At 47.7% G+C, this 23,860-nt stretch overlaps 1 protein-coding gene across 3 annotated transcripts in view; it reads left to right on the top strand.

Moving 5' to 3' along the window:
• The window catches only part of LOC126545470 (heat shock 70 kDa protein 12A-like), a 200,060-nt gene that overhangs the window by 84,013 nt on the left and 92,187 nt on the right, over window positions 1-23,860 (top strand). The window contains exon 1 of one of the 3 annotated variants that reach the window (XM_050193350.2): window positions 15,814-15,991. The exons of the other annotated variants lie outside the window; for them this stretch is intronic. The gene's annotated coding sequence lies outside the window, so the exon portion shown is untranslated. Of the gene's footprint in view, window positions 1-15,813; window positions 15,992-23,860 lie in introns of those variants that run through there. 3 annotated transcript variants of the gene reach the window in all.

Consider the following 23,860-nt stretch of genomic DNA (forward strand, 5'->3'; position numbering starts at 1 on the left):
CTTTTCTTTAAGTCTTTGAAGTAAAACACAGACACACACGCGCGCGCACACACACACCATGTATAACAGTCAACACTCAAGAAGAAACAACGATGTAGGAAACAAAATATGGTTACTGCAGTAAGGTCTCGTAAGTTTCACAGATGACTTGATGGGGGGGTGGGGGTCCATGTATAGTATTCAAAACCAAAAAGACCCTGTGCTATCTGGCCATCTTACGGGCTTCCTTTTTTGGGCAGTTCCTGAGAAATATACTGCTCTCTCCTAGTTCTCTCCTCTCAGGTACGAAGTACTGAAGGATGTTCCGTCGAAGTAAGAAGCATCTATTCAGTCCGTGTAGAGTGTGTATTTCCGCAATAATGATGGCTGATTCGGACGAAACTTCTAAGGTAACAGTGCGACCATTAAACGCTGGAAAATACGTAGTACGCGTATTTTGTACAGTTGAAACTATGGAAGCGTAGGCTCAGTGGCGGACGGATGGTGCGGTATTTCTACTTGGTATTCGAACACATCCATTGTTTTCTACTACAACACACACGCAGATACAACGCACTGTTCCAACATTGCATCATTCGCGTCATTCAGATAAATGACGCGAAGCTTCCTTGAGCTAGCGAGGTAGCAGCAGTAGCGGATGACCCGCCATAGTCTCGCCACCTGTATACAGCTCTGTATGAGAAGGACGATGGAGATGTTTGTCGAAGGAAGAACGTTAATGAAATGTGTATGAACAGAGAACACATATCTGAATACATTTAACGACTCTATACTCCTTGTGTCACAATTGCGTATGCCCATCCATTCTCAGGAATTTGACAAGAATGGGCACATACCCAGTGGAACAAAAATGGAGTTGCTTCACTTCAGAAGCGCTCAAATATGTGGCCTCTGGCGTGCCCAACTCCGCTCCTAACTGATTCGTCGATGCAGGAGAAAGCGAGAGAGATTAGAAAAATTCTCACTTTAATGAGAAGCTGTAGATGTTAGTCTGGCTGGTGGTCTGGCATGCGACTGCAGGCGTTGAGTGAAAACCTAAGTGAGGTGACACAGATAGAAATCTGGAGGCCTGCACACGCTAGTGTTTTTTGTAGCATCGAAAAAATAACGTTAGCTCAGGTCTAGGGTGGGGTGGTATTAGTACTTTTGGGCAAGGCTACACCACAGCGCACGGCAATGGGCCGGATGTAATAATTACGCAGGCCCAACGCACATGTTGGAATGCTTCGTTGAAGTGGTTAATGAGATGCTACAACTTTGCCCGTTTCATTCCTGCGTCCTTGGCGCAAAGGAAGTAACCCGCGCTCTCGCGCACCCCTGGTACGCAGTGTGGCAAATCTTACGTTTGCTTATATTTTATCATTTCTTGTTATTTATTTCAAATGTGCCGGACGCTTCTTGATCGACGCCCCGTCGTCCGCATGCGCCATAATATGGAAATCATAATCATCATCAACACGCGGCAATCATCTCAAATAGCTAGTTGGCGTTGGCACGATACGTACCGCACGCGCACTTCTTGGCTAATACCTCGTTTTGGGTATACGCCGTTGTATGGAAATATGTATGGGTATGGGTTGTATATGTATATGTATGGGTTGTATGGGTATACGCCGTTGTATCGCAATCTCAGTGAGATGGCTCATAGGAGCGCGCGAGACCTAACCCTCCGCGACGCCACCTACTCTGGTCGTGACCATCCCAGCGAGAATCGGGACCCTCCCTCCACATACAACGACATCACAAAGCACTTCTTCTAGACCGCAGAATATACAGCACCCCTCACAATAAGCTCACCAGGCCTCAAACCCTCACGTTCAGAACGCTTCAAACAAACACGTACCCCACGCAGAACAGACTTCATCACTACATGCCTGACCTATGCAAAACATCATATTGCGAAAATTGCCATAGCACACTAGACGTACGTCACTTGCTCTGGCCGTGTGGTCGGACCCACGCAAACAAGGATCAAGACTCCGCCAGGCTACAAGAAGCACTACGCAGCACGGACCAGGCGGAGCAGCTCTGGGCTGTCCAACGAGCCCACGATGCGGCCAGGGAGTTACAACTCGCGGTCCCAACGTGGGAGTAGCCCGCTATATGGGACCTTGCGCCCCGTAGCTCGCAGGACCTTTCATTAAAGTTATTCCATCCATCCATCCAACACGTGGCGATCATCCGAAAAAAACTAGTTGCTCACGAGTAAAGAATGCGTGTGATTATCTACAAAGGACTTTTTTTTTTAAAGGATCTTGATGTAAATCCTCATACGACGCGCCCCTCGAGGTGACGTTCTGCTCACGTCACCCAGCAGCGTGCAGTGCTGCTGCTCCTCGCCGCCCGCCCGCTGCTGGGTGACGTGAGCAGAACGTCGCCTCGAGGGGCGCGGCTGTGTCGCAGCCTGGCAGTTTCGGTTTCGCGCTCTCTGATCGCCGAAATTCGTCGTGCCGCAGTTCTGTAGCTTATTGCATTTTCCCAGATCCAAAAGTTGACACGGCTTGCACGGAAAGCTTGCTTCAATTTCCCAATTACGATGAACCCGTCAAAACTAAAAGCTCAAAGTAAATAATGCATTTTCGCTAATTGGCGACTCATTGCCACGTATAACCCTTCCCTGCATGGTAGCCACCGTTGACGTCATGCCTCCGAAGGAACAGTCCTTTTATTTGAAGACGGCTGCAATTGAATATCACCTAACTTCTTCGTAGAAACACCCAGTATATCAGAATAGGCATGGGGGCATGGCATGTGTGCATACATAACATGAATGACATGTCATGGCATCAATGACATGACGTAAACGGTATGGACGGCACAAGGTGCCCTCGTGGTCGTTTCTTTACCTCGGCCTATATATATATATATATATATATATATATATATATATATATATATATTACTGACATTACATGCGTGCATGACCTGACATGAATTACAAGACATAAATGTCGGCACATGAATGGCATGCGTGTCATGACATGTGTGTCATGAATCGCATGACGTGATGTACGTCCTGACATGACAATAATAAGAAAACATGCATGAACATGTCATACCATGTCATCTGTGTCGTGTCGTGCACGCATATGTCTCGTCACACATATCCTGATATGTATCCAGTTAAAGAAACGACCACGACGGCATCACTTCATGTCATTTATGTCATTCATGGCAATCACGTCATGACATGCATAACATGTCAGTCATGTAATGCACGTCATTTCGTTGATGTAATGGATATCCTGATACATAACTTGTTAAAAATGTAGCTAACATGAATTTCATAAATGAGATGACATGGCATTAATGGACTGAATGACATGGTATCCATTTCTTTAACTGGATGTATTCTGGATATGCCTCTCATGGCATGCATGCGTGACATATGAATGACATGCCATGACATAATATGATTGGCATGAATGCCAGCAATGTATATGTCTTAATCATGCCATCACGTGATTCCCATGAATGTCATGACATATGCATGACAAACCTGACAAATTGAAGACATGCATGCATGCATGCATGGCATGACGTTATTACCATGACAAGAACTTCTGCCTAGCCAGTGAACCAAAGTTGTCTTACTAACTTGGGTCGATTGCTACAAGCTCGTGTTCGTGATGCCGTGGTATGGTCGTTGCATTGTCATTCAAGCTTCGTAATCCGACTCTCATTTCTGATTCTCCCGTGCTACCTGCACTCGAGCCAGGCGGCACGCCTTGGGAAGATACCGGCATCTCGACAGCAAAATACCGAGTTGTGATCGCATCCGTTTAAACAGCGATTGAAAAAGCAAGTTTTCCAGGACCGTTTATTTTCGAACGCCGGAGGGCAACGCGCCGCCTCCTCGTTCCTCAGGAAGCTCGTACCAAACTTTCACGGCCCTTCTCATCATTACCAGGTCGCTTAATCAAACATCGAGGCCTACTCTTTACTGCTGCACCGAATGCCGTCTTGTCAGCGTCATCACGGCTCGGCGAAGGCGAGCAGTGCACTACGACACTCGTCCGATCGGCTATAAAAGGACCCAGGCTTCAAGTTCATAACGTCGATTCCCACAGTGCGTGGGATCTGCACATTCTTTTTTTTTCTTTTGAAGACTGAGGAGGTATCCACTCGGCGAGAACCTAACCAGCGACCGACCAACCCATGCGAAACCATGGGATGGCATGCAAAGAAAACTTCGCTTTAATAATCATGAAATAGGGGGAAGTCCGACGAAGCAAGGCACGACTGCACTATATGCGGCAAAAAAAAAAAGCAGGGTCTGTATGCACAAGAATCTCTTACGCTAGCATTGTTTACACGAGAAACGTCTAGCCAGTCCTTATACTGGACGTACTATTATCGAATACGAGAAAACCCCGACATAGTTCTAGCGCGGAAGATACATATCGCAATTAAAAGCTAAAGAATCAGAATTGTGCAGATGAGTAGGAGAACAAGGAAAAGGGCTCAGAGTACTAGAAATGAAGCTTAGAACGACAGAAAGCTGAGCTAGTTGGTAAGGATTCATAATGCAAAGGAGGGGTAAGGCGTACAGACACGAACACAAGAGAAGGACAACACGAACACCGACTATCAAGCAGGGTCAAGCCGGGCCGGCCAAAGGCAAAGAGCCCTTGGGGAAGAAAAGCTTTGTGAATTCGGCCCTAGGGCTCGTATTCACAAAGCTATCGTTTGAAAGTGCTTTTTTCTCGTTGGTCGTCCGCCTTCGCTAATCATATGTCTAGCATAAGGATCGGTTAGAATTTTTTTTTCTTAAGAACAAATCTATCGTAAGAGGTTTTTGTACATGCAGTCCCGGGTTGGCCGAAGGGCATACTCTCGGTTATCTGTGGAGGTTGATGTGTATACCTTGCTTTTATGGATCGCCGAACTTACTTAGACACTACGGTAAGGTGAAGGATTCACCTTTCCATGGTTTGGCCCACTTTGTGGGTGCTGGTTGCTGCTGTCTCGCCAATTATACTACAACTGGGATGTCTGAACGTTCTTGGTAGATATATCCCAGAATGGATACGTACCACTGGTAAATGCCCGAATAGACAAGCAGTGAAGAAGTCGCCTACAGAGAAGTGAAAAAGTCAGTATCAAAAGCCGCCGAGTGTGGAGAGTGAACAAGTCAGCAACGAAAGGAGCCGAGTGGGGAGAAAGAAGTTAAGTGAACGCAATCAGAGCACAGCATGTATAGATCTGGAAGCGTTGAGCTACATAAAAGGGAAGAAGTGAAGACATGTTGATGTTTAAAAGGATTCAACATTAACATCAACTATTTCAGTAAACGTCCAAGATAGCATCGCTTATAACCGATTCAGACATATGCGCGGAATCCGCCAATTTTGTTTCCCCCTTGTTAAGCACAATTTGACGTTGTTCAGTATTACGTCACTTTAAGAAGATTTCAGTACTGCCACCGTAAGGATCACGCGTCACATACCACACTGAGTTACTGAAATATAACTAGGGCCGCGCATTGTTGATTACTCGTGGCAGCAATACGAAGCTTGCTTTTCTGTATCCGTCATTTGACTTCTGGCTAGCCCCCCCCGTGCCCCAAGCGCTCTCACTGCGGATCACCGAGGCCCCGCGAGAGCGCCTCCGCGTTTCACGCCGAGTGCACACGCAGCGGGCCACCAAGACTGGCGGCTGTTATCCTTTCGCAATCGCGCTCCCGCAGCAACGTGCCGTTCGGAGTGCGCGGGTCAGTGGCTGCTCGCTGCCCGTCCTTTAAGGCTTGCCTGGAGAAGCCCCTGTCAATCAGGCGCTGACGAGAACGCCTTCCTACGTGCTGCAGCGGACACCTGAACGCCATATCGCCAGCCACATCACCCGTCGCCGCGCGCGCGCCATGTGTGTTTTCCCACCGCATACGTCAGTGCACGATGGCTTGCTCCAGAGTTTGCGATGCGGCGAAATCTAGTGTTTGTTTCGTTGCTTTTTCAGGACTGCTTGTGTGGTATGATGGATCTTTTGTATTGGAACCGGGGGGAAATATAATGGCAAGGCTCAAAAGGCTGCGGGTGTCGTGGCTTTCTTATTCTTTCAAGTAGTCAATCTACTGTTTATTATTGAGCAAAATGACCTCAGCAGGCCGTTTACATATAATCGATTTTCTTTTTCCTTCGTTTGTACAAGTCTATTTCTGACATACATAATTATAACCTAACAGAGAGGAGGAGGCGTTTCGTTACCTCGATCAAAGCCTACTTGAACAACATAGGGTAAGGATGCAATTACAGAAGAATGTAGCGCTTGAAGTCATCAAAGGGAGTCCACCAGGAAGGTTTGTACGCAAGCATGCGAGTGACACCGAATGTCTCTGCACTTCTTGGCCGCCCTTTGAACACTTCAATATTGCAAGAATTGATTGATTGATTGATTGATTGATTGATTGATTGATTGATTGATTGATTGATTGATTGATTGATTGATTGATTGATTGATTGATTGATTGATTGATTGATTGATTGATTGATTGATTGATTGATTGATTGATACCAATTATTACTGATGGAATTGCATAGCCTCATTTTCACAGAGGGACAGCGGAAAAGAAAACGTACTCACGCGCACACACATACACACACGCGCTCGAGCTCGCACACACACATACACTTCAGACTCGGCGGTCTAGTGCAGCCGAACGCGCAAAACGAACGCAAGCAGATGAACCTCTCGTTCACGACAGTTTATGAAGCGATCCTGTTTTGTAAAGTGGTAATACAAAAATAAATATTCAAATCTAATGCAAACAAGGGCTTCATATCTCAGCGCAGAAGCGCGGGAAATGTTTGCGTTCCGGGAAGTATGGGTATAGAGGCAACGCGACCATATAAGCAACTGCCTGCACAAGATATAACATCCATTTGCATGCGCTAGCAGGCAGGAATGAAAATAAATAAGGGAGAATGAGAGATGCATGCGGACTAATGGTGTCGGGAAACCCCACGCACTTTGAGCCTGCTGCTTACATGTACTCTCTACTTGCTCTTCCTGAAAGTAATTAAATGTATTCTAAAACTGGTACAGCGCAACATAGAAAGGAAGAAACAGGCCGGCTCGGCCTGTTTCTTCTTTCCTATGTTGCGCTGTACCTGTTTTAGAATGCAATACCAACTCGCCCAATCTTCAAACCTAGTAATTAAATGTACGTGTGTGCCTCTCCTTCTCTCTACTGTTACGTTAGTATTATTATTACTTAACGGGCGTTTCACCAAAAATGAACTACTGAATAAAACGTGATTTTGTTTTGACATCACGGGCAGGTTACTGAATCTCAACTATACGTCGCACTGATGAATGTGGGGGAGTCCGAAACTTGCGTTGCCGCAGTTCCATTACGTCCAGGAAAAAACAGTGCCAATTCCGTTCCCATTAATTACGCAAATTACCTTGCCCATTCAGGGTAATTGTATTCCAAGGTATTGAGAAAAAAAATACAATTTATGATACCGGTTGTACCGAAATGATGGGGATTAGGCCCGGTTTCCTTCATTTCGGTACACCGGTCATGTCTTCCACGCCGTCAGTCTTTCAGGCACCTTCGTTGGGTGCACATCGTTGCTGAACAGTCAGCGTTGGAGCACATACGTTAAAAAGCAGCGCCCCTTGAGGGTTTCTTGAGCAACAGTGCGTACTTTGCAGTGTCGAAGCGGCAGCCTTAGAACAACGGGCAGCACATGATACGGGGTGTCTACGGGAGTCCACTGGAGTTACGGCCGAGAGACATATACACGTGCTGTCTTTTTTTTTTTCTCACATCTGAGCCGTTGTGCGGGGCGCTCAGGCGGGGATGTCAATGGACCGTAGACGGGATGTGGCTGCAGCGTTCTGGCACACACACGTGCGCAGCCGCGTCACGCGCGTGCAGATACTGGGTCGCCCGCGGATGTCCGCGTAAGCAGTGAAGAAACTCGGGATATCCGCGTAAACGGGCGCACTGTCAAGACTGGCTGAAGTTATCAGCCTGTATATTCTTGACCTTCATCGTTGGGCGGCATAGCTTGTTCGAGTGAAATTACTTTGGTAATGGAGCAACTTTTTCATGGCATCATCGCTTCAATAATAGACCAAGTTCGATTTTAGCGACGAAACAAAAGACATGACCTCACACTTTCTATGTCGTAAATCCACTATATAGTGTGTCTTGTGACAATGGATCCTTACAAAATTATTATTCGCGCAACAACTTATTCGTAAAAAGTCTGAGGCGCCTACTGCGAATCATCATTGTAAATGGCCGCTTTCTTCTACACTGTATAGAGATGCTGACCTTAGTGAGGAAGCCTGGCACAAGCAAGCACACGCACGTGGGAGCGTGGTATTCAGTTCCTCGCACTCTCGTGTGTAGCGACTGCTTGTACAAGCACCGACGTACGCTGGAGGCCGAAGAGACAGGCCTGCAAGACAATGCAGCTCAGCTCGGGACGTGTGGAGGTGGGCTCTCTTCGGACAAAAGGCGCGTCCACCGTCGCCCAGCGCTGCTCGCGTTTGGGGCAGTAGCCCTTTGTCAACAGGCGTGCCACTGCCCGAAGCCAGTTGTGACGACGAAGGCGAACGCGCCCATACATGAAAGGCACCCGTCACGGTGACCCAACGGCGTTCTCTTGCCGAGCATGAGGTCGCGGGCTCGACCGTCAGCCTCGCGGCAGCATACTGCCCTTGGGTTCGTACAAAGGAACACTCGTTGAAGAGTTACAAGGTAGTTACAAGGCATTCCCCGCTACCATCGTGTCCCTCACAGGACACAGCCCGACATATGAACATTAAGTGAAATAAACATTCATTCATTCATTCATTCATTCATTCATTCATTCATTCATTCATTCATTCATTCATTCATTCATTCATTCATGCATTCATTTCAACAATCACCCACCATACAATACAAGAGCCATACAATATTCGCCGCATTTTTTCCACTTCCATAATAATAATTTTATCCTGAGCAACTCTTTCATACTCCATGTACCTGCTACTCTTGATGCTTTCACGTCCGTCTCTTGAGTATGAAACACTGCAGATTAAGTTGACTAACAAACTAAAGCAGCATGCACAGCGAAATTTTGTTAGTTAATAAATAATGCGGAAAATAACAAGGCTGACTGGGCACGATCTGCTTCGAATTATTTGACTAAATCGTGCCGGTCGCAAGCTGTCTTTCTCCCGATGTGAGCAACTGTCGTCACATCCACCGCTAATTTATTTAAACATTGTGTACATCGAGGTTTTTTTCCCCGTTCCGTAGGCCTCTTTCTTAAGAGGGTTCATTGCAATACGCCATTTTATACGTGTACCATACGCTGTTTGGCTATGATGATGCGATATCAGTATAGGCTTTTGTATTTCTTCACCTACCGGATATAAATGGATGTGCTATGATGGTATGGTGGTGCGAAGGCAGATAGCCTTGCCTGGTTCGAAAATGCACCACGAAAAAAACTAACAGCACATATTTGTGAAGTCCATATAAAATACTCTTCGTAGTATATTTTGCTATAATAAACCACACTTAGTGCGTGGAACATGCCATCGAGCAAAGAAGCAAAGCCCATGCACTTAAAGAGGCACTAAATGTAACGCAAACTTAGTTTGGTGGGGTCTTTCGTTTCTTCGTTTGTTTGTTTACTTCGTTTCAAGATTCAGCTTGGCCATTTATTTGGCGAAGAAAAAGGGTTATTTCTAGCAAAAAAAAAAAAAAGAAGAGATCAAGTTTGGCAGCATGTTACACTCCTGTAACACGTGAAGGCGAGAGCTTGCTGTAAACTTGGTAATGCGCCGTCTTGCATCGTCGCGTTGCTGCTTTCGCAGTTCGGCTCATTTTCGATGCTTAGCTGCGGCTTCGTGCGCTCGCGCCAACGACGTTTCTCTTCGACTTTACGTTGCATCCTCTCAGCAGAGGATTGAAACGTATGCTGTTCTGTGTATTGTATGGGTGATGTCAATGAATGTATGCACTGCTCGCTTCACTTTGCTGAGCGCTTGTAGGCTCAGCCTTGCGGGGTATGAACCATTGTATGTTTTGCTTGCTTACGGGGGTATGAGCCAATGAGGTGGTCACGTATTTTTTTTTTCGTTTTGTTTTGGACAACTCGACTAGACGCCGCGTTTCTGTACGTTGTATGCGTGATTCCAATGAATGTATGCACTGTACGCTTCACTTTTCTAAGAGCTTGTAGCCTCTGCTTTGCGAAAGGGATGAGCCATTGCATTTTGTACTTGCTTAGGAGTTATGAGCCATTGCTCATGATGATAGTCTTTGTACCATTGGACCGGACAACGCATTTTTCTTTCAAGCTCATCGGGGGTATCAACCACTTAAGGCTTTCGCCTTAAAAAAACGAAGGTCAGCATTTTCCTTCTATATTTTGCACCTGAGAGTAAAACATCTTTATTAATAATATTTGAATGGCGAGAGCAGTGTGGGAGGAACCCTCAGTCCAGGGTCCCTAAGATGATTCCGGCGATGTTTCGAGCCCGTTGTATCAGCTCGGAGGACCTCGGGAGCTCCTGCAATGAAGCCACATATTTCAAAATAGGTTGGCATGTTCGGGCCATTTTTGTTCAGGAAACGTTCTCAGAACTCACCAGGTCGGGTCTTTGGTTCTTTCAGAATGCCAGTGTCATCCTCGTCGACTATATCTTCGAATGAACGTTAAGTGACGAACAGACGCTGTCCAAGTCTCATGACGCCATATAGAAGTTTGCGCGAATTAAAGATTACATTTTGGGGTTTTACGTGCCAAAACTACGATACTGATTATGAGGCACGTCGTAGTGAGGGACTACAGATTAATTTGGCCACCTGGGGTTCTTTAACGTGCACGCAATGCACGGTACACGGGCTTTCTTCGATTTGACCTCGTCGAAATAGGGCCGCCACGACCGGGATTCGATCCAGCGACCTCGTGCTTAACACCATAGCCACTAAGCCACCGCGGCGGGTGTGAACATGCCCGAGACGCTCATTGCGTTTCCCTCGGCGCGTTCACGGCAGGCGTCATTTAGATACACTCAAGCATGAGCTTCAAGTTAAGATGCATTTCTGAACACGAGGGTGCTAAGATTCCCGCTCATAGTAAGACTGCCGTTTCTGCTTTTTCTAAATACACCTTAAGTTATCACTCCCCGTCAGTATGCCTTTAAGGTTCGCAGTTTTTCACCTTCAACCGAAAATGATCGATTTTCTCTTTGCCAGATTTTATGTATTTATTTTCTCCCTTCAATAGCTGGCACAAGCGGTTCTAGAGCGTCACGCATTATAGAAGAAATGGTACCAAATTTTCAAGCGAAGCTTGTATTTGCTCGCAATTTTCGGTGGCGATGTGGTCACGCAAAAACGCAGTTGCTCCCAGAGCACAGCAGCTGAGGGAAAGGGTGATTTGATGGGCTCACAGCTGCGCCGGCGCCGGAGCGTGAGTCATTAGCAAGGATTGCAAGTGCATAGCCGCGCGCTCACACCACGCGCGCAACCAATCAGAGCCCCCCGGTAGGGAAATGGCAGGAAAGGGTTTCGCGCGCGCTACGTCGGCTTTGTATCCATTCACTTCAGCCTCAGAAAACGGATGGCACGGCCACGCGTTGTACGTTCCCCCGAGGAACTAGCAGCCTTCGACAAGCGGCGGCGAGAACTCGCCCGTGAAAGGGCTCGCCGTCGGCGCGCCGATCCAGCCGTTAGAGCCGCCCCAGCCCAGGCAATCCGACAGCAACGAGAAGATTCCGAGATGAGGGAGCGGGAGGCCGAAGCAATCCGGCACCGTTACCTGCCGTAACCGTGACGAAAGTCGGGTGCAAGCCAGACAAGCTTCGCTAACCCCCATTTTTCAGTAGGGGAAGGGTTGGTCATTTTTGTTAAGCTACACAGTTAAGCTACACAGTCGGTATCATTGGTTGATTGAAAGGAACACGTTCAGTACCGACATTGTATTTTCTAGCACTACACTGAACCTTCGCACGCTCTACGCCGTACGGAAATACGGCTTGGGGTACTCACATTTCGACCTGTCTAAGACCAAATAAAGCGTTCATGAAAGCAGAAGATGGAATACTCCGGGCCCGTCACCCGAACGTGCAGTAACTTTCAGCAAGCACGCGCGCGGGCCAGTCAAGAAAGTGAGGATAACGCCAGCGAACGCAGCCTGGCGCCACTGACTTGCAGTTACTGCGAACGAAAAGCTTCGCAAATCCCAATAATGTTTGCTGGCGGGTTGTATGACGGGCTATAGCACTGTATGGCAGTGTTACAGCCCATACAAAGCGTAGAAAAGCGTAGATTCAGTGGTGACGTAGCTGTAAATGTGAGAGAAATGCGTTAGCATTACGTCGCACCTCTTTGAGGTCCCAGATCCACGATTTAAACCGCGTTCACCACATTGCAAAGCTCAGGCAGGTGTTCAGGAGCTCGCTCGACACACTTCCGATTTCTTCGAAGAGCTAAATGCAACTGACGGTGGTCTCAACCAGACCACCATCAGCTGAACACATACACGCTCTTCTAATCACTCCCATCCTCTCTCTACCTCTACCACGTGACCGGCTTGCCACCCTTCGCACACCCCATGAACTCTTTTTCCACTTAGACGCTCCTAACGCCAACACATTAAAACAAGTAGGTCCATTTTTGTTTGTTCTTTCCTACGTTGTGTATGTGTTGCAACACTGCCGCGAAGCATTTGTGATTCCTTCCCGGAATCGCCGCTCGGTACGTACAGGACATAAAGGCGAGTACTAACGTCGCTTTCCAACGCCAGAGCCCAAATTTCATGGTCCACCAGCAGCTGCAAGCAAAACAGAAAGATGAGCCACGGATCCGGAGTCATTCCCATCTCCACCGCATGTGGCGGCACACCAACAGGGGCGGCGTATCTCTGCCCCGCCCGCGGGTCACGAGCGGCGGCGCCGATCGTGCGCCGACGACCGGCGCGGGCAGGCGCCGCGTTTCGCCCAATATTTGGCCGAGGCACGGTTCGATCGCTGTTTCTGTGCACCTCTCCAACGGGAGGACCACGCACATCGCGCCACCACCGGTTGTCCCAGATCGCGCGCGCCTTTCGCTTTGTTCCGAAGGAAACAATCGGTGCGAAAGGCAGTGCCATGAGCGCGAGCTTTCGCCCTGCTTTGCCTAACGTCATCTGCCTCGCGGGAAAAAGAAGCCGCGCCCGAGAGGGGCCAGCTTTTCCACGGGCACACTGTCGCCGTCAAGGCGCGCGGCAAACTGAAGCGACACCATCGGGACACGCACCACACTCCTGACAAAAAATCATATTTACGAGGCAAAATGATTAGGGCAGAAACGCATAGCAGTTTCTTTCTATTATTGGCATATACACGGTATTTTTTTTTTTTTTTAGCTACGCCAAATTTTTCAAAGATATCCTATGGCAGATAGCACAATTCTAACCCTTGATCTAAAGTACTAGATGAGGCGACCATTGCTTCTACGAGAAATCAAAATGTAGAATTGAATAATCAGCGTAATTACACTAAATAACTTTCTAAATAATTGCTTTACACCACATATTTCAATCTACGAATTATAGCCGCTGAGTTCGCACGGCGTATCCACTTGTAACGGATTCTCTGGACAGCACCAGTTCCGAGATATTAATTTTCGAAGTGTCTGTGGAAATGCATTGTGTTCCAGTTACTTTTGTGCTTCAATGCATAAAAGAGGGGTTTCCTAAAAAAGTGACTGGTCTCAGTTGATGACATAGTCGCAGTTACTTTCGTGTTTCAATGTATAAAACAGCGGTTCCTTAAAGAAAGTAACTGGAACGTCGGTGCATTTTGACAGGCACTTTGAAAATTAATATCTCGAAACTGGTGCTATCCAGAGAATTAGGTTCAAATGGATACGTCGTGCGAACTCAGCAGCTATAATTCGTAGATCGAAATATGTGGCTAAATTAATTAATTACAAAGTTAATTAGCGTAATTACGTTAATTAGTCAATTGAACATTTTGATTTCTCGTAGGAGCAATGGCCGCCTCGTCGAGTAATTTAGATCAAGGGTTACAATTGTTCTATCTGCCATAGGCAATCTTTAAAAATCTTGGGTGCAGCTAAAAGAAAACTGCCTGTACACACACACAAACACTGTGATAACTAGACACACTATGTTTACGTGCACCATATGTTATTCGCCGTAGGTATTTACGACCGCTCATACGAGCTGTATTGCTTGTTTCGAGTAGATGACCCTCATGATTACCCGTTCTGCAGACTGCATTTTGAAGAGTGAGTCCGAAATTACCTATATATAATTATTTATAGCGCGGTCCTGTTGAATCCTTGATCGGTGCTTGTACAACAAATAAGCGGCGTCCGGTGTTCTCGTATAAAAAACACCGTCTGCACTCTCAGCTCTCCGCTGTATCACGCCAAGGCTTCCGGCTCAAGCCACGAAAGAGTGCTTCAGTAAGAAATAAACATGAAGGTCACCCGCTGTACGAATCTCGTGCGGTCGTTGCGGCGCTATTCTGCATTATTTTTCTACATTGTCCTCCACACTTTTTCGTTTGCACATGTCGCGAAATAAGATTTTTCGATTTGGCTCGTGAAACTCGCATATACTGCTTGATTGCATCGCGCAGCACAGTCGCGGTGGCCTTTTTACTGGACCGCAGGCGTTTATTTCGTTTTTAGCGGCAGCACTTGCTACTTGCAGAATGAGTGTTAGTGTGCATTTACGGATCCGGCTTTGCTCTTTTCGTGAAGAGGCAACGGTTGGCGGAGAACTTAGAAACGGCAGCCGACGGTAGAAGCAGCGAAAACGAAAGGCATGTACATAGTGGCTCTGAAGGACCCGTGTTGTGGCTTTCTTCCTTTCTTTCTTTCTTTCTTTCTTCCTTTCTTTCTTTCTTTCTTTCACTTCCTTTCTGCCTTTTCTTCTTTTTGTGATGTGCCGCAGTCCACCTCCTCCTACGCCAGCATTCATTTTGCGTCCCACTTCGTGCAGGCGCGTCAAACACATCCTGGCGTTGAAGAAAAAAGGACATGACGCGCTGACGCACGACCGTCTCGCTACTGGAAGCGCAACCTACAAAGCCGTCCAGCGCACCGGGCGGTTCTGTCGGTATGGCTCCCTGCAAACGTCGATTTGTCGTTGGTGGCTGCGGGCAGTTCCACTTGGTGTGCGGGAGACATCTCCGACTCATTTACAACTGGACTTTGTCTTTGGACGTCAGATGCGTTTTCCAAACGGGGTCGAGGGGGCAGAGCGATATGTGAAGACCCGGGAGGGGAGTGCCCGTAGCGGTAGTTGGCGCACGTTCCTCGCTGTGCAGCCATAACAATTCGCCACTTTTGCGGGCGACAGCTTTTAACGCCAACCAACAGCATGTCTGATATATAGTATAACTCAAGGGAAGAATCTCTTCGCGCGGTAGCGCTTCTCAACCACCGCGCCCTTGGCTGTCCACTCAGGCAAAGGAAGAGGACCGTCTTGAAGACGCTCAAGAACCGTACTCCAGGATCTGCGAGTGAAAAAGAGTAACCAGGAAACTGCGACTCCGAGAAAGCGCCGTTCGCGACTCGCACAAGGATCTCTCCTTTCACCACGGCTGTGATAAACGGCCGGGATCCGCGACCAGCGTTCGCCTCAGCCAAGCCTCAGCCGTCACGCTCACTGCTTGCCCCGAACTGTGGCTCTCGCTGCTCCTCGCATCTGCTGCGACAGCTCTTCCGCGAAAGAGGCTCCCTCCGAGAAACGCGGGGCGCGCGCTTGTCACATATTTTGTGTCTTCTCGGCCCGGGAGAGGAACCGATCGCTGGGCGGCCCGTTATAGTCGCGCCGGCCGGCCGAAAGGGAAGGCCGCAACAGGTTTCTCGCAGGAGCCCCCCTTCCCCCGCCGTCGCGGCCGTCGTGCGTGTGGCCGGCCGCAGAACGGACTGCGCGCGCTGGCCATTCGAGCCGCTGCGCTGGCCGCCTGGTCAGCCCACGCTTGAGGATACGCCGCTCTCGACGTCCACTGCCTCACGGTGAGCTCTGTCTGGAGAGCGCTTGCTTGCGGCGCGGCTGCTCCCCTTGACATGATTGCAAGGCGGCGCGAAGACGCCGTGCGGGTTGTCTTTAGTCGAAGCTGCCGGTGTGGCCAGAAATGACGGGCCTGCTCGAGCCCGGTCGATTGGCACAGCAGTCTAGCGTGAACAGTTCTATTCTGGCGCGCTTAATAACGGGCTATCGGGAACTGTGGAACTATAGGCTTTGCGCAATGTCTCTCGTCAGTTGCTTAGCTGGTGGCTTTTGCGGCTTGTGCGTGCTTGCGCGCCTTTGCGTTGTACTTCTCTTCAATAGGGCACAAACTACGCGTTGCACAACAGCGACGCTACGCGCAGTTCTGCTTGGTCAGCACTAACTGTGTCACTGAAAAACGTTGTATCTCGATGCTCAGCGCGGCGGTTAATCCCATACCTAGCACTTAGGAATTCACAATTCGCAATGCATTAAAAGTTTATACGCATGTGCATGCAGTTGCGCCAGTAGCAAAATTCTTGGTACAGCCTTTGGGTGCTTTCAGCCTTTGTAAAATATTACCGTAGTGCTGTTTGAGGTGCGTGACATGCTAAACCGCCGGTGTACCTAGAATTGGGTGCACGTATGCATTAAAGAGCCCCGAGTGCTCGAAATTAATTTGCAGCCCATCGACACTACGGCGTCTCCCATAGCCTAACTGGGGCTGTTCCGATATAAAACTCTGCAATTTAATTAACTGCCTCGCAAAAGCATTCTCACACTTAAGCTTAAAATGATATAAGGCTGGCTAGAACAAGGCGCGTGTGCCTCCATTTGGGTCAGTCACGTGCTGAAATGAACATGCAGTGCGTGAACCGAGGATAAGGGATATCGATGCATGTATATCTCATGCTCGTATATAGCCAGATCGAGTCCGTATTTTGTAATGATTCTTTAAATGCTATTCTCTCTCCTCTCTCTCTCTCTCCCTTGATCACTAACTCGCACTGAGCCGCGTTCCACTATCGCCGAAATCGGACGTGTGGCAGGACAAATAATTATAAATGAACAGAATTAGAACAAAAGAACCCTTACCGAATCCAAAGCATGCATATAAACACTGCAGCAACACCCACGTTGGGTTGTGCAGTGTCCGCGCCACCGTCTATCCCAAATATATATAGCGCAAACTGCATCATTTTTCTTTTTATATTTTATCCCCCCTTCCCCCTGAATGTTACAAATAGGAAAAACATTTATGGGCCCTAACTTTTCGCGAGATCACCATCACGCTGAAAGGGTACACCGCTGCCGAAAGTGGCCCCATCGCGTAATCAATTTTTTGCAAATCGATAGCCAAATTCGTGAAAGTATCCGCAAAATTACGCCGTCTTGAAAATCAAGTCACGTTCATTAAATCCGCCAAAAGCGTTTCGCCATTCACTACAGTCGGGTTTCGCCTTCTACGGGTCGGGGCTCGATTTCCCCCAGCTAGCATAGTTCTCTGATGGGAGAGAAGCTCGGTTATAGGACGACCACGCAGGCCGGTCGAGGCGAACCAATTCTCGTGCGCCTGTTAGGCGCTCGTGTATCGGTGCACGTTCAAGATCGCGCTTCTGTAGCGGCCTTCGATGTCCAATAGATATGGCTGGGGCGTAACTCCTTGCTGTTCTCTGAAACATCTCGTATTACATCAAAAAAAAAGGAGAGAGGGTGGATATTAAGAAGCTCCTTAGCGCGCGCGCTACATCGCCAAGTCAAAACGGGTCACCTTCAGTGTGCTCCTTTTTGGCTTCGGCTTGCTCAGCCAAACACGCCTACTCGAGCGCTCATGAGTCGCTGTGAGCCTCCTTCTGGCACCAAAAGAAGCGTGCGAGCGTTGATTCCAACGCAGTGGGTGCGCTAGGATGACTGCTGCTGTGAAGGGTCGACTGTCGTAGCGTTTACATTTACGTTACCCTGTGTGTTGACATAGCGATACGCCGGTTCACTGCGTCGAACGGCGCCTGCGATGCTTTGTTACACGTTTGTGCCGTTACGCTCGACTTCACCACGTTCGAGAACTATATATGAACGACATGTCGCTGCTGACCTCTTCTGGTGTTTGCGCCGTGCTCAGTGACTGTGCCGGTGTGCATGCGCGCACCGGATAAGCGGGGTCACACCCTGCACATCGCCCGCAGTACGTGTCGCCTTGCTTAGAAGCTTTGCGTAGATGTCGTCTTAGCAACTTTGTTTTGTTGACTGCATTCTGCGCCGGCAGGCGCTTCTCTTTTGCTTAGTACCTCCGGTATTACACGCTCCTCATTAACGACGCCAACTTCACAGCTAAAGCTTTGTGTTATATGTATGTGCAACCGTCTACAAAAGCCGCATTTGTAATTGCTTTGTCCAGTGACCTCGTGGCAAAGTCTTCTTTCAGAACTCATATATGCAGGCTTAAATACTTCTTTCGCCTTTTTATCAGTTTAATATGAAGTCTAGTGTCTCTTCACTCCTTTTATTTCCCGTGTTTTTCTTTTCTTGTGTGTGTATGTGTGGGCTTCTGCTAGCAATTGCTCTCCCATAAGTGGCAATGGGTTATCCCTCTACATCTGCCGTTGCGCGCCGGAACCAGTTCACGCAGCTTCTCGCAACTTCACGCAACAGGCGTGATTAGTTGAAAGACGCGAATAACTGTTATCGCATTTAAAACAAGACACACTCGATACCACAGAGCGCATACGTCGTCCTACGGTCACGCAGTGACGTCGGCGCACGGCTGGCGTCCGATCTCACGTTTTCGGTGGAGGCGCGCGAGACCGCTGGCGCTGTCAGCGCGCACGGTCACGTCGCCCCACTAGGCTCCGGCGTCACGGCGTGCCGAATGCTCGTCATGTCAATGCAACCAGGCTTTACTTTAGCGGCGGCAATTTCATGCGTTACTTTGAAATAAAGCTGTTTAAAGCAAATGCACTCTCGCATTTCCAAATATAAGAAGGCCAACAACAAATGCCCCCTGAGGAGTTGATTTAGTGATTTGAGCCTATACCAAAGTATACATGAGAACGGGCTTCCTTATGAAGGGTTGTCGTAGTGCAGAAATCCGCATTAATTTTGACCACCTGAGACCCTTTTCCCGGCGACGTATTTTCCGACCCCATCTTAACCGAGCCCGCGACACTTCAGGCTCAGCGGCTGTGCCCCACATGGGGCATCGCTGCGGGTCCTCGAATCAAAGTACGTTGGGGACTCGATACAGTATACGGTCGGTCAGCATTTGTCACCTGTTTTGTCCTTTTTGTCGCTCCTTTAACCGGTGTGCCATGTGTGCAAGCAACCTAACGGACAGATTTTCGAAACCTTCGCATGACGGACTTAAACGGTTAAGACGAGAGAAAGACATGCTGCAGGTGGTGGATTTGACTGCCTTGGCGTGTCTAGCAGGACACGCAAAGGGGTCCGAGTGGAGGGCGCGTATATACGGCGCGGGTATAAATGCTTCACGCCAAAAAATACCCCACGAATGTCCGAGTCTAGAAGAAAGCCGAGCACTTAATGTTTGAAGCGGTTGGATAACAGCAGCAGAGCGCTACATTTCTAGATGCGTTCTGAGGCTAGAATGCCGCCTTCTGTTTTAGCTGAAACGCGTCAAATAATATCTGCCAGTAGATACTGTATTTTCATGTGTACTGGCCACCTTTGTTTAAGACACACACAGCCCCACTTTAATTGGAATGCGAAAAGTTGGGAAACCAATATTTTTTTTCTTTCTTTTTTTTTTATAAGCGCCACTTACATAAGTGAGCAGCCACAAGCCTCACTCCTGTAAGACCCGCACGCTGTATTATAATAATAAGAAGAAGAAGAAGAAGAAAATGCGCAGGCCCGGCTTACACAAATAAATATGGTATAACCGAAACGTACCGAATTCTGGAGATCTTCGGCGTTCATATACTGTGTCTTTTATTTAGGTATTTCTTTTTTCTTCGTCTATCTTATTCTTTATAAAAGAGCCTTCAAAGTTTACTCAACTTTCATTACTGCAGATTAATTATCTGCCCAAGCGGACATCATTTGCGAGGAAAGCTAGAGAGATCCAATCTAACGTTAAACTAATTATATTAGTTAGCGTCTTAGTTACAAACCTTACGGCACATGTATATGTTGGAATGTTGAAGCTTAGTCCAGTTGCCTATATTTGCATGTCAACTTAGCCATGTTAACTGGCGTCGTTCAACTTACTCACCCGCACCGCGTAGCACGGCTTCAACCCTTCTACGTCACAGGAGAAGTGTTGTGTAAAATGAAGCTGCCGTAGCGCTACTCTCTTCTCACACGCTGATGCTGCATTGCGCAGCTCCTGACTGAGCGCATAGTCACTTCGGCAGCAGGGACGCGACGCACCGCTTTGTCGTGCGATAAGGCGAAGCTGCCCACGTCGCACGGGGGGTGCACGGCGTGCCGCGCTTAGCGGTGCCGCGTGCGTAATGAAGTGAATTCAACGTAAAAGTTGACGGAAGTTATTTTGATCTACAAGGCCGTTTTGAAAAGTAGAAACACGGAACTAGACATTTATGGCGGTATCCTTATAATTTCTAAAACGAATATGTGTCTCAGTGTGTCCATTAAATTAGTTTAATTAGAATTAGTTAATGAATTGCTTTGATCTTACTTGCAGATTATGTCCGCCTGGTAAGTTAAGTCATCTGCAGTAATTTAACCGAAAGAATTTCGTACGTCTTTTTAAACAAACGCGTTCAAGGTATAAAAGAATGTACCGTAAACCCTCGTTACAATGAAGTCACTGGAACAGGAAATGAACTTCGTTATCAGAAGATTTCATTAAATGTGGAGGCGCTCTGCAAGACTCCTCGCAACGCTGCCGGGAGTTACCCTCCAACTGTGCGAGAGCCATAGAAATGTATATTGAAACAAAACCGCGCTCGATAGTGGCGATATGATGACAGTGCCGAAATTCTGCCGATGCCAGTGAGCCGCTGTCTTGTTTGTCGGTTGTCACCGCGTGACGCAGTTAGTCCCAAAAAATGGGTGTCACGTCAGAGTGATCTTCGCAGTAATTTTTGCCTTTCAAAGTGAATACGGTCCCATGCGAATTTGCCGCTCAGCACTTCGTACTATATAAGCAGAGTCTGGGCCGCAATTTTGTTGCGGTGCCTTCAACTCGATTCCACGCCCCTCTTACCATCCATCGTTTGAGGCCGGATAATCCCATTGATAACTCAGGCGGATCGTCTCTCTGACCACTGACGAAGCGCGAGAAGCGTGAAAAGAAATAGCATTGGAAAATGCACTGCTATAAAATCGTCGCGGCCCTGGATCATGCACTGCAGTAGGGACCCCGATAAATTTAGAATGATGCGATATTTCGAATAAAGACATTTTGTTGTAACGAGGCTTATTGTATTAAAAAATCTACGAAAGAAGTGCGCCCTCGATACCTTATTAAGGCTGCGCAGTCGCCATGTTTTCTTCCTTTTTCTATCTTCCCTTCTGTCATGCCGTCCTAGACTGTCTTGCTTTCTTCATCTTCGTCACCATTCGGTCTTAGCCCGGTTATGAACGTAGATGTCTATATTCTCCCAGCCTTGTGTATTGATCCCTCCTGGGATGAATACAGAAGCCTCTTCTGTTTTTTCTTGCAATCTTTGGTAGTATAATGTCTTCAAAATCCCTTGCTGCTTGGCAGTTTTAAGCACAGTCCGGGAAAGAGAAGTTTTAAGCACGGCCCGGGAAAGAGAACTTTGCGTCGAGACCCTTTCGCACCAAAACCATGTCTTCAGGTATGACATCGGGCATCTTTGACTGATCTCGTTTGTCGAAGTTTTTATTCATGCTGCAGTGGTACTTGTCTCGTTGCTTCGCCGGTAGTGGCGTTTCTCGAAGAGTTTTGTCAACGATGTCCGGTTCTTTATCAGCTGCCGGCCATGCACTTTATCCAAAAGCCGCAAAATATGGACTGCATCCTAGTCCGGTCGTATAAGAGCGATTTCCACCACCTTTAAAGCCAGGGCATAGTGCTACAACCATCTTCACGTCGCGTATCACTCTTTCAGCGAGGCAGTAGGCTTTTGGATGGCGTTATGATCGGCCTGGAATCCAGCTTGCTTTCCCTTGTCGAGGTAAATGCCCTCATCCCCGAGAAAGCGTCACCCCTATGCCCCAGGCCGCGCCCTGAGCGTATACGAGGGGGAGGACACAAAGGAGGAGACACAAAGGGGAGGAGGTCGTCGACTTCACAACCTGACAAGGCGACACAAGACTGCGCTGAACCAACACCACCTAGACTAGGTGGTTCTGGCTGAACACGCAGGCACTGATACCTCCACGAGTTCCCTAAGTTTCCTAAGTTCCCCAAGCAGACATGGACTACTACAAACCCTTTCGGTGGGGACCTCTCCAATAATTGTAACTACCAGGCTATTGTGACAAAGTACGAGTATTAACGGCCACTTGATTCAGGTACGTATATTCGGTCATTTCTCATTTGCAAGTCGTGTGCGTCTTGCCAAAGCCTTGACAGGTTTATTTCGCCTCTCTCGGTACGCCGTGCAATCTGGACAGCATATCAGTGTTGCTTATGCTTCTGTTTCGGACGATCTGACACGTCAAAACTGAACTGCTGGATCTCACTTATCCACCTATCCAGCCTTCCTTTAGGCTGCAATAGTTAAAAGAGGTGAGCTAGAGCTTGGTTGTCAGTAAAAAAGCTTGAAATTTCAAAATTCGAGGTAACTCTTGAAGTATATTGACACAACTATCACTGCAAGTGCCTCTTTTCCAGTTGTGGCATAGTTCTCTTCAGCCTTTGAACATTATTCATCAGCTTCTGGAACCATGCCACCCAGTTCTCCCATCCGGATGGTAGCCGGTTGTACTCATAGTTATCAAAACATGTAATAAATGCCGTAAATTTCTTAATTTTTTCCTTGAGCGGCGCTTGCCAATATTCTTTACACATGTCAATCCTGGAGAACCATTCACATTCGGCCGCCAATTGCATCTGCGATCTCATCAATGCAAGGCATCGGAAATGGGAACAATTCAGTTTGTCTGTTAATCACTCGATAATCAGTGCACAAACGAAGAGAACCATCTTACTTAGGCGCAATGGTAATGCGGGACGCAAGTGGCCATGTCGATAATGATGCATGAGTAGAGCATGCCTTGGAGCTCTCGTTTCAGCCAAATTTCTTCTCACGACTGAAGACATACGACTTAATCCTGACTATGGCTTTCTCATTCAACTCAAATGGTGTCTTTATTACCGTTGTCGGTAGTGGGTATGTGCCAAAGCAGATGAGTTCTGGAAACTTGCATGCGATGTCGTCAGTTCGCACTACTACTCTCCTTGTATTTCCACAGCATTGTTCGTCGCAGTGCGCTCCTCCGTTGTTACATCGTTGCACAAAATATTTAACCTTAGGAGCTTCATATCAGATCGAGAGAGGATGAACTCAAAGTCGACTTCGGAGAGTACCAAACTATCGACTATAATCGCCTGGTTCCTGAATTGAATGATCGCATCAATCCATCTTGAGAACCCTTACGGAAATGTAATATATTGACTGTAATCATTATTTCATTTATCAGGACGACGGATGCTCCGGTGTCTACGAGTGGTGATACATTTTTACTGTTTGAAAACATTGGAACATATGTTTCTCTTCGTAAGGGACACCATCTCCGTTTCATTATTATTACTAAATATGTGGGCAGGAACGGTTGGCATCATGGGTGATGCCAACCGTTCCTCGTAGGCAAACAATACTTATAAAAAATTGGCCGGCTAAAAGAAACAAACGAGAAAAAAATATGCGGGTCCCACGTACTCTGGGAATCTATGTAAGCAAAGCTTTCTGCGATGTTCGCGTTGACTGACGATAATTAGCGGT

The sequence above is a fragment of the Dermacentor andersoni genome, chromosome 1, assembly GCF_023375885.2.
Source record: "Dermacentor andersoni chromosome 1, qqDerAnde1_hic_scaffold, whole genome shotgun sequence".
Lineage (NCBI taxonomy): Eukaryota > Metazoa > Arthropoda > Arachnida > Ixodida > Ixodidae > Dermacentor > Dermacentor andersoni.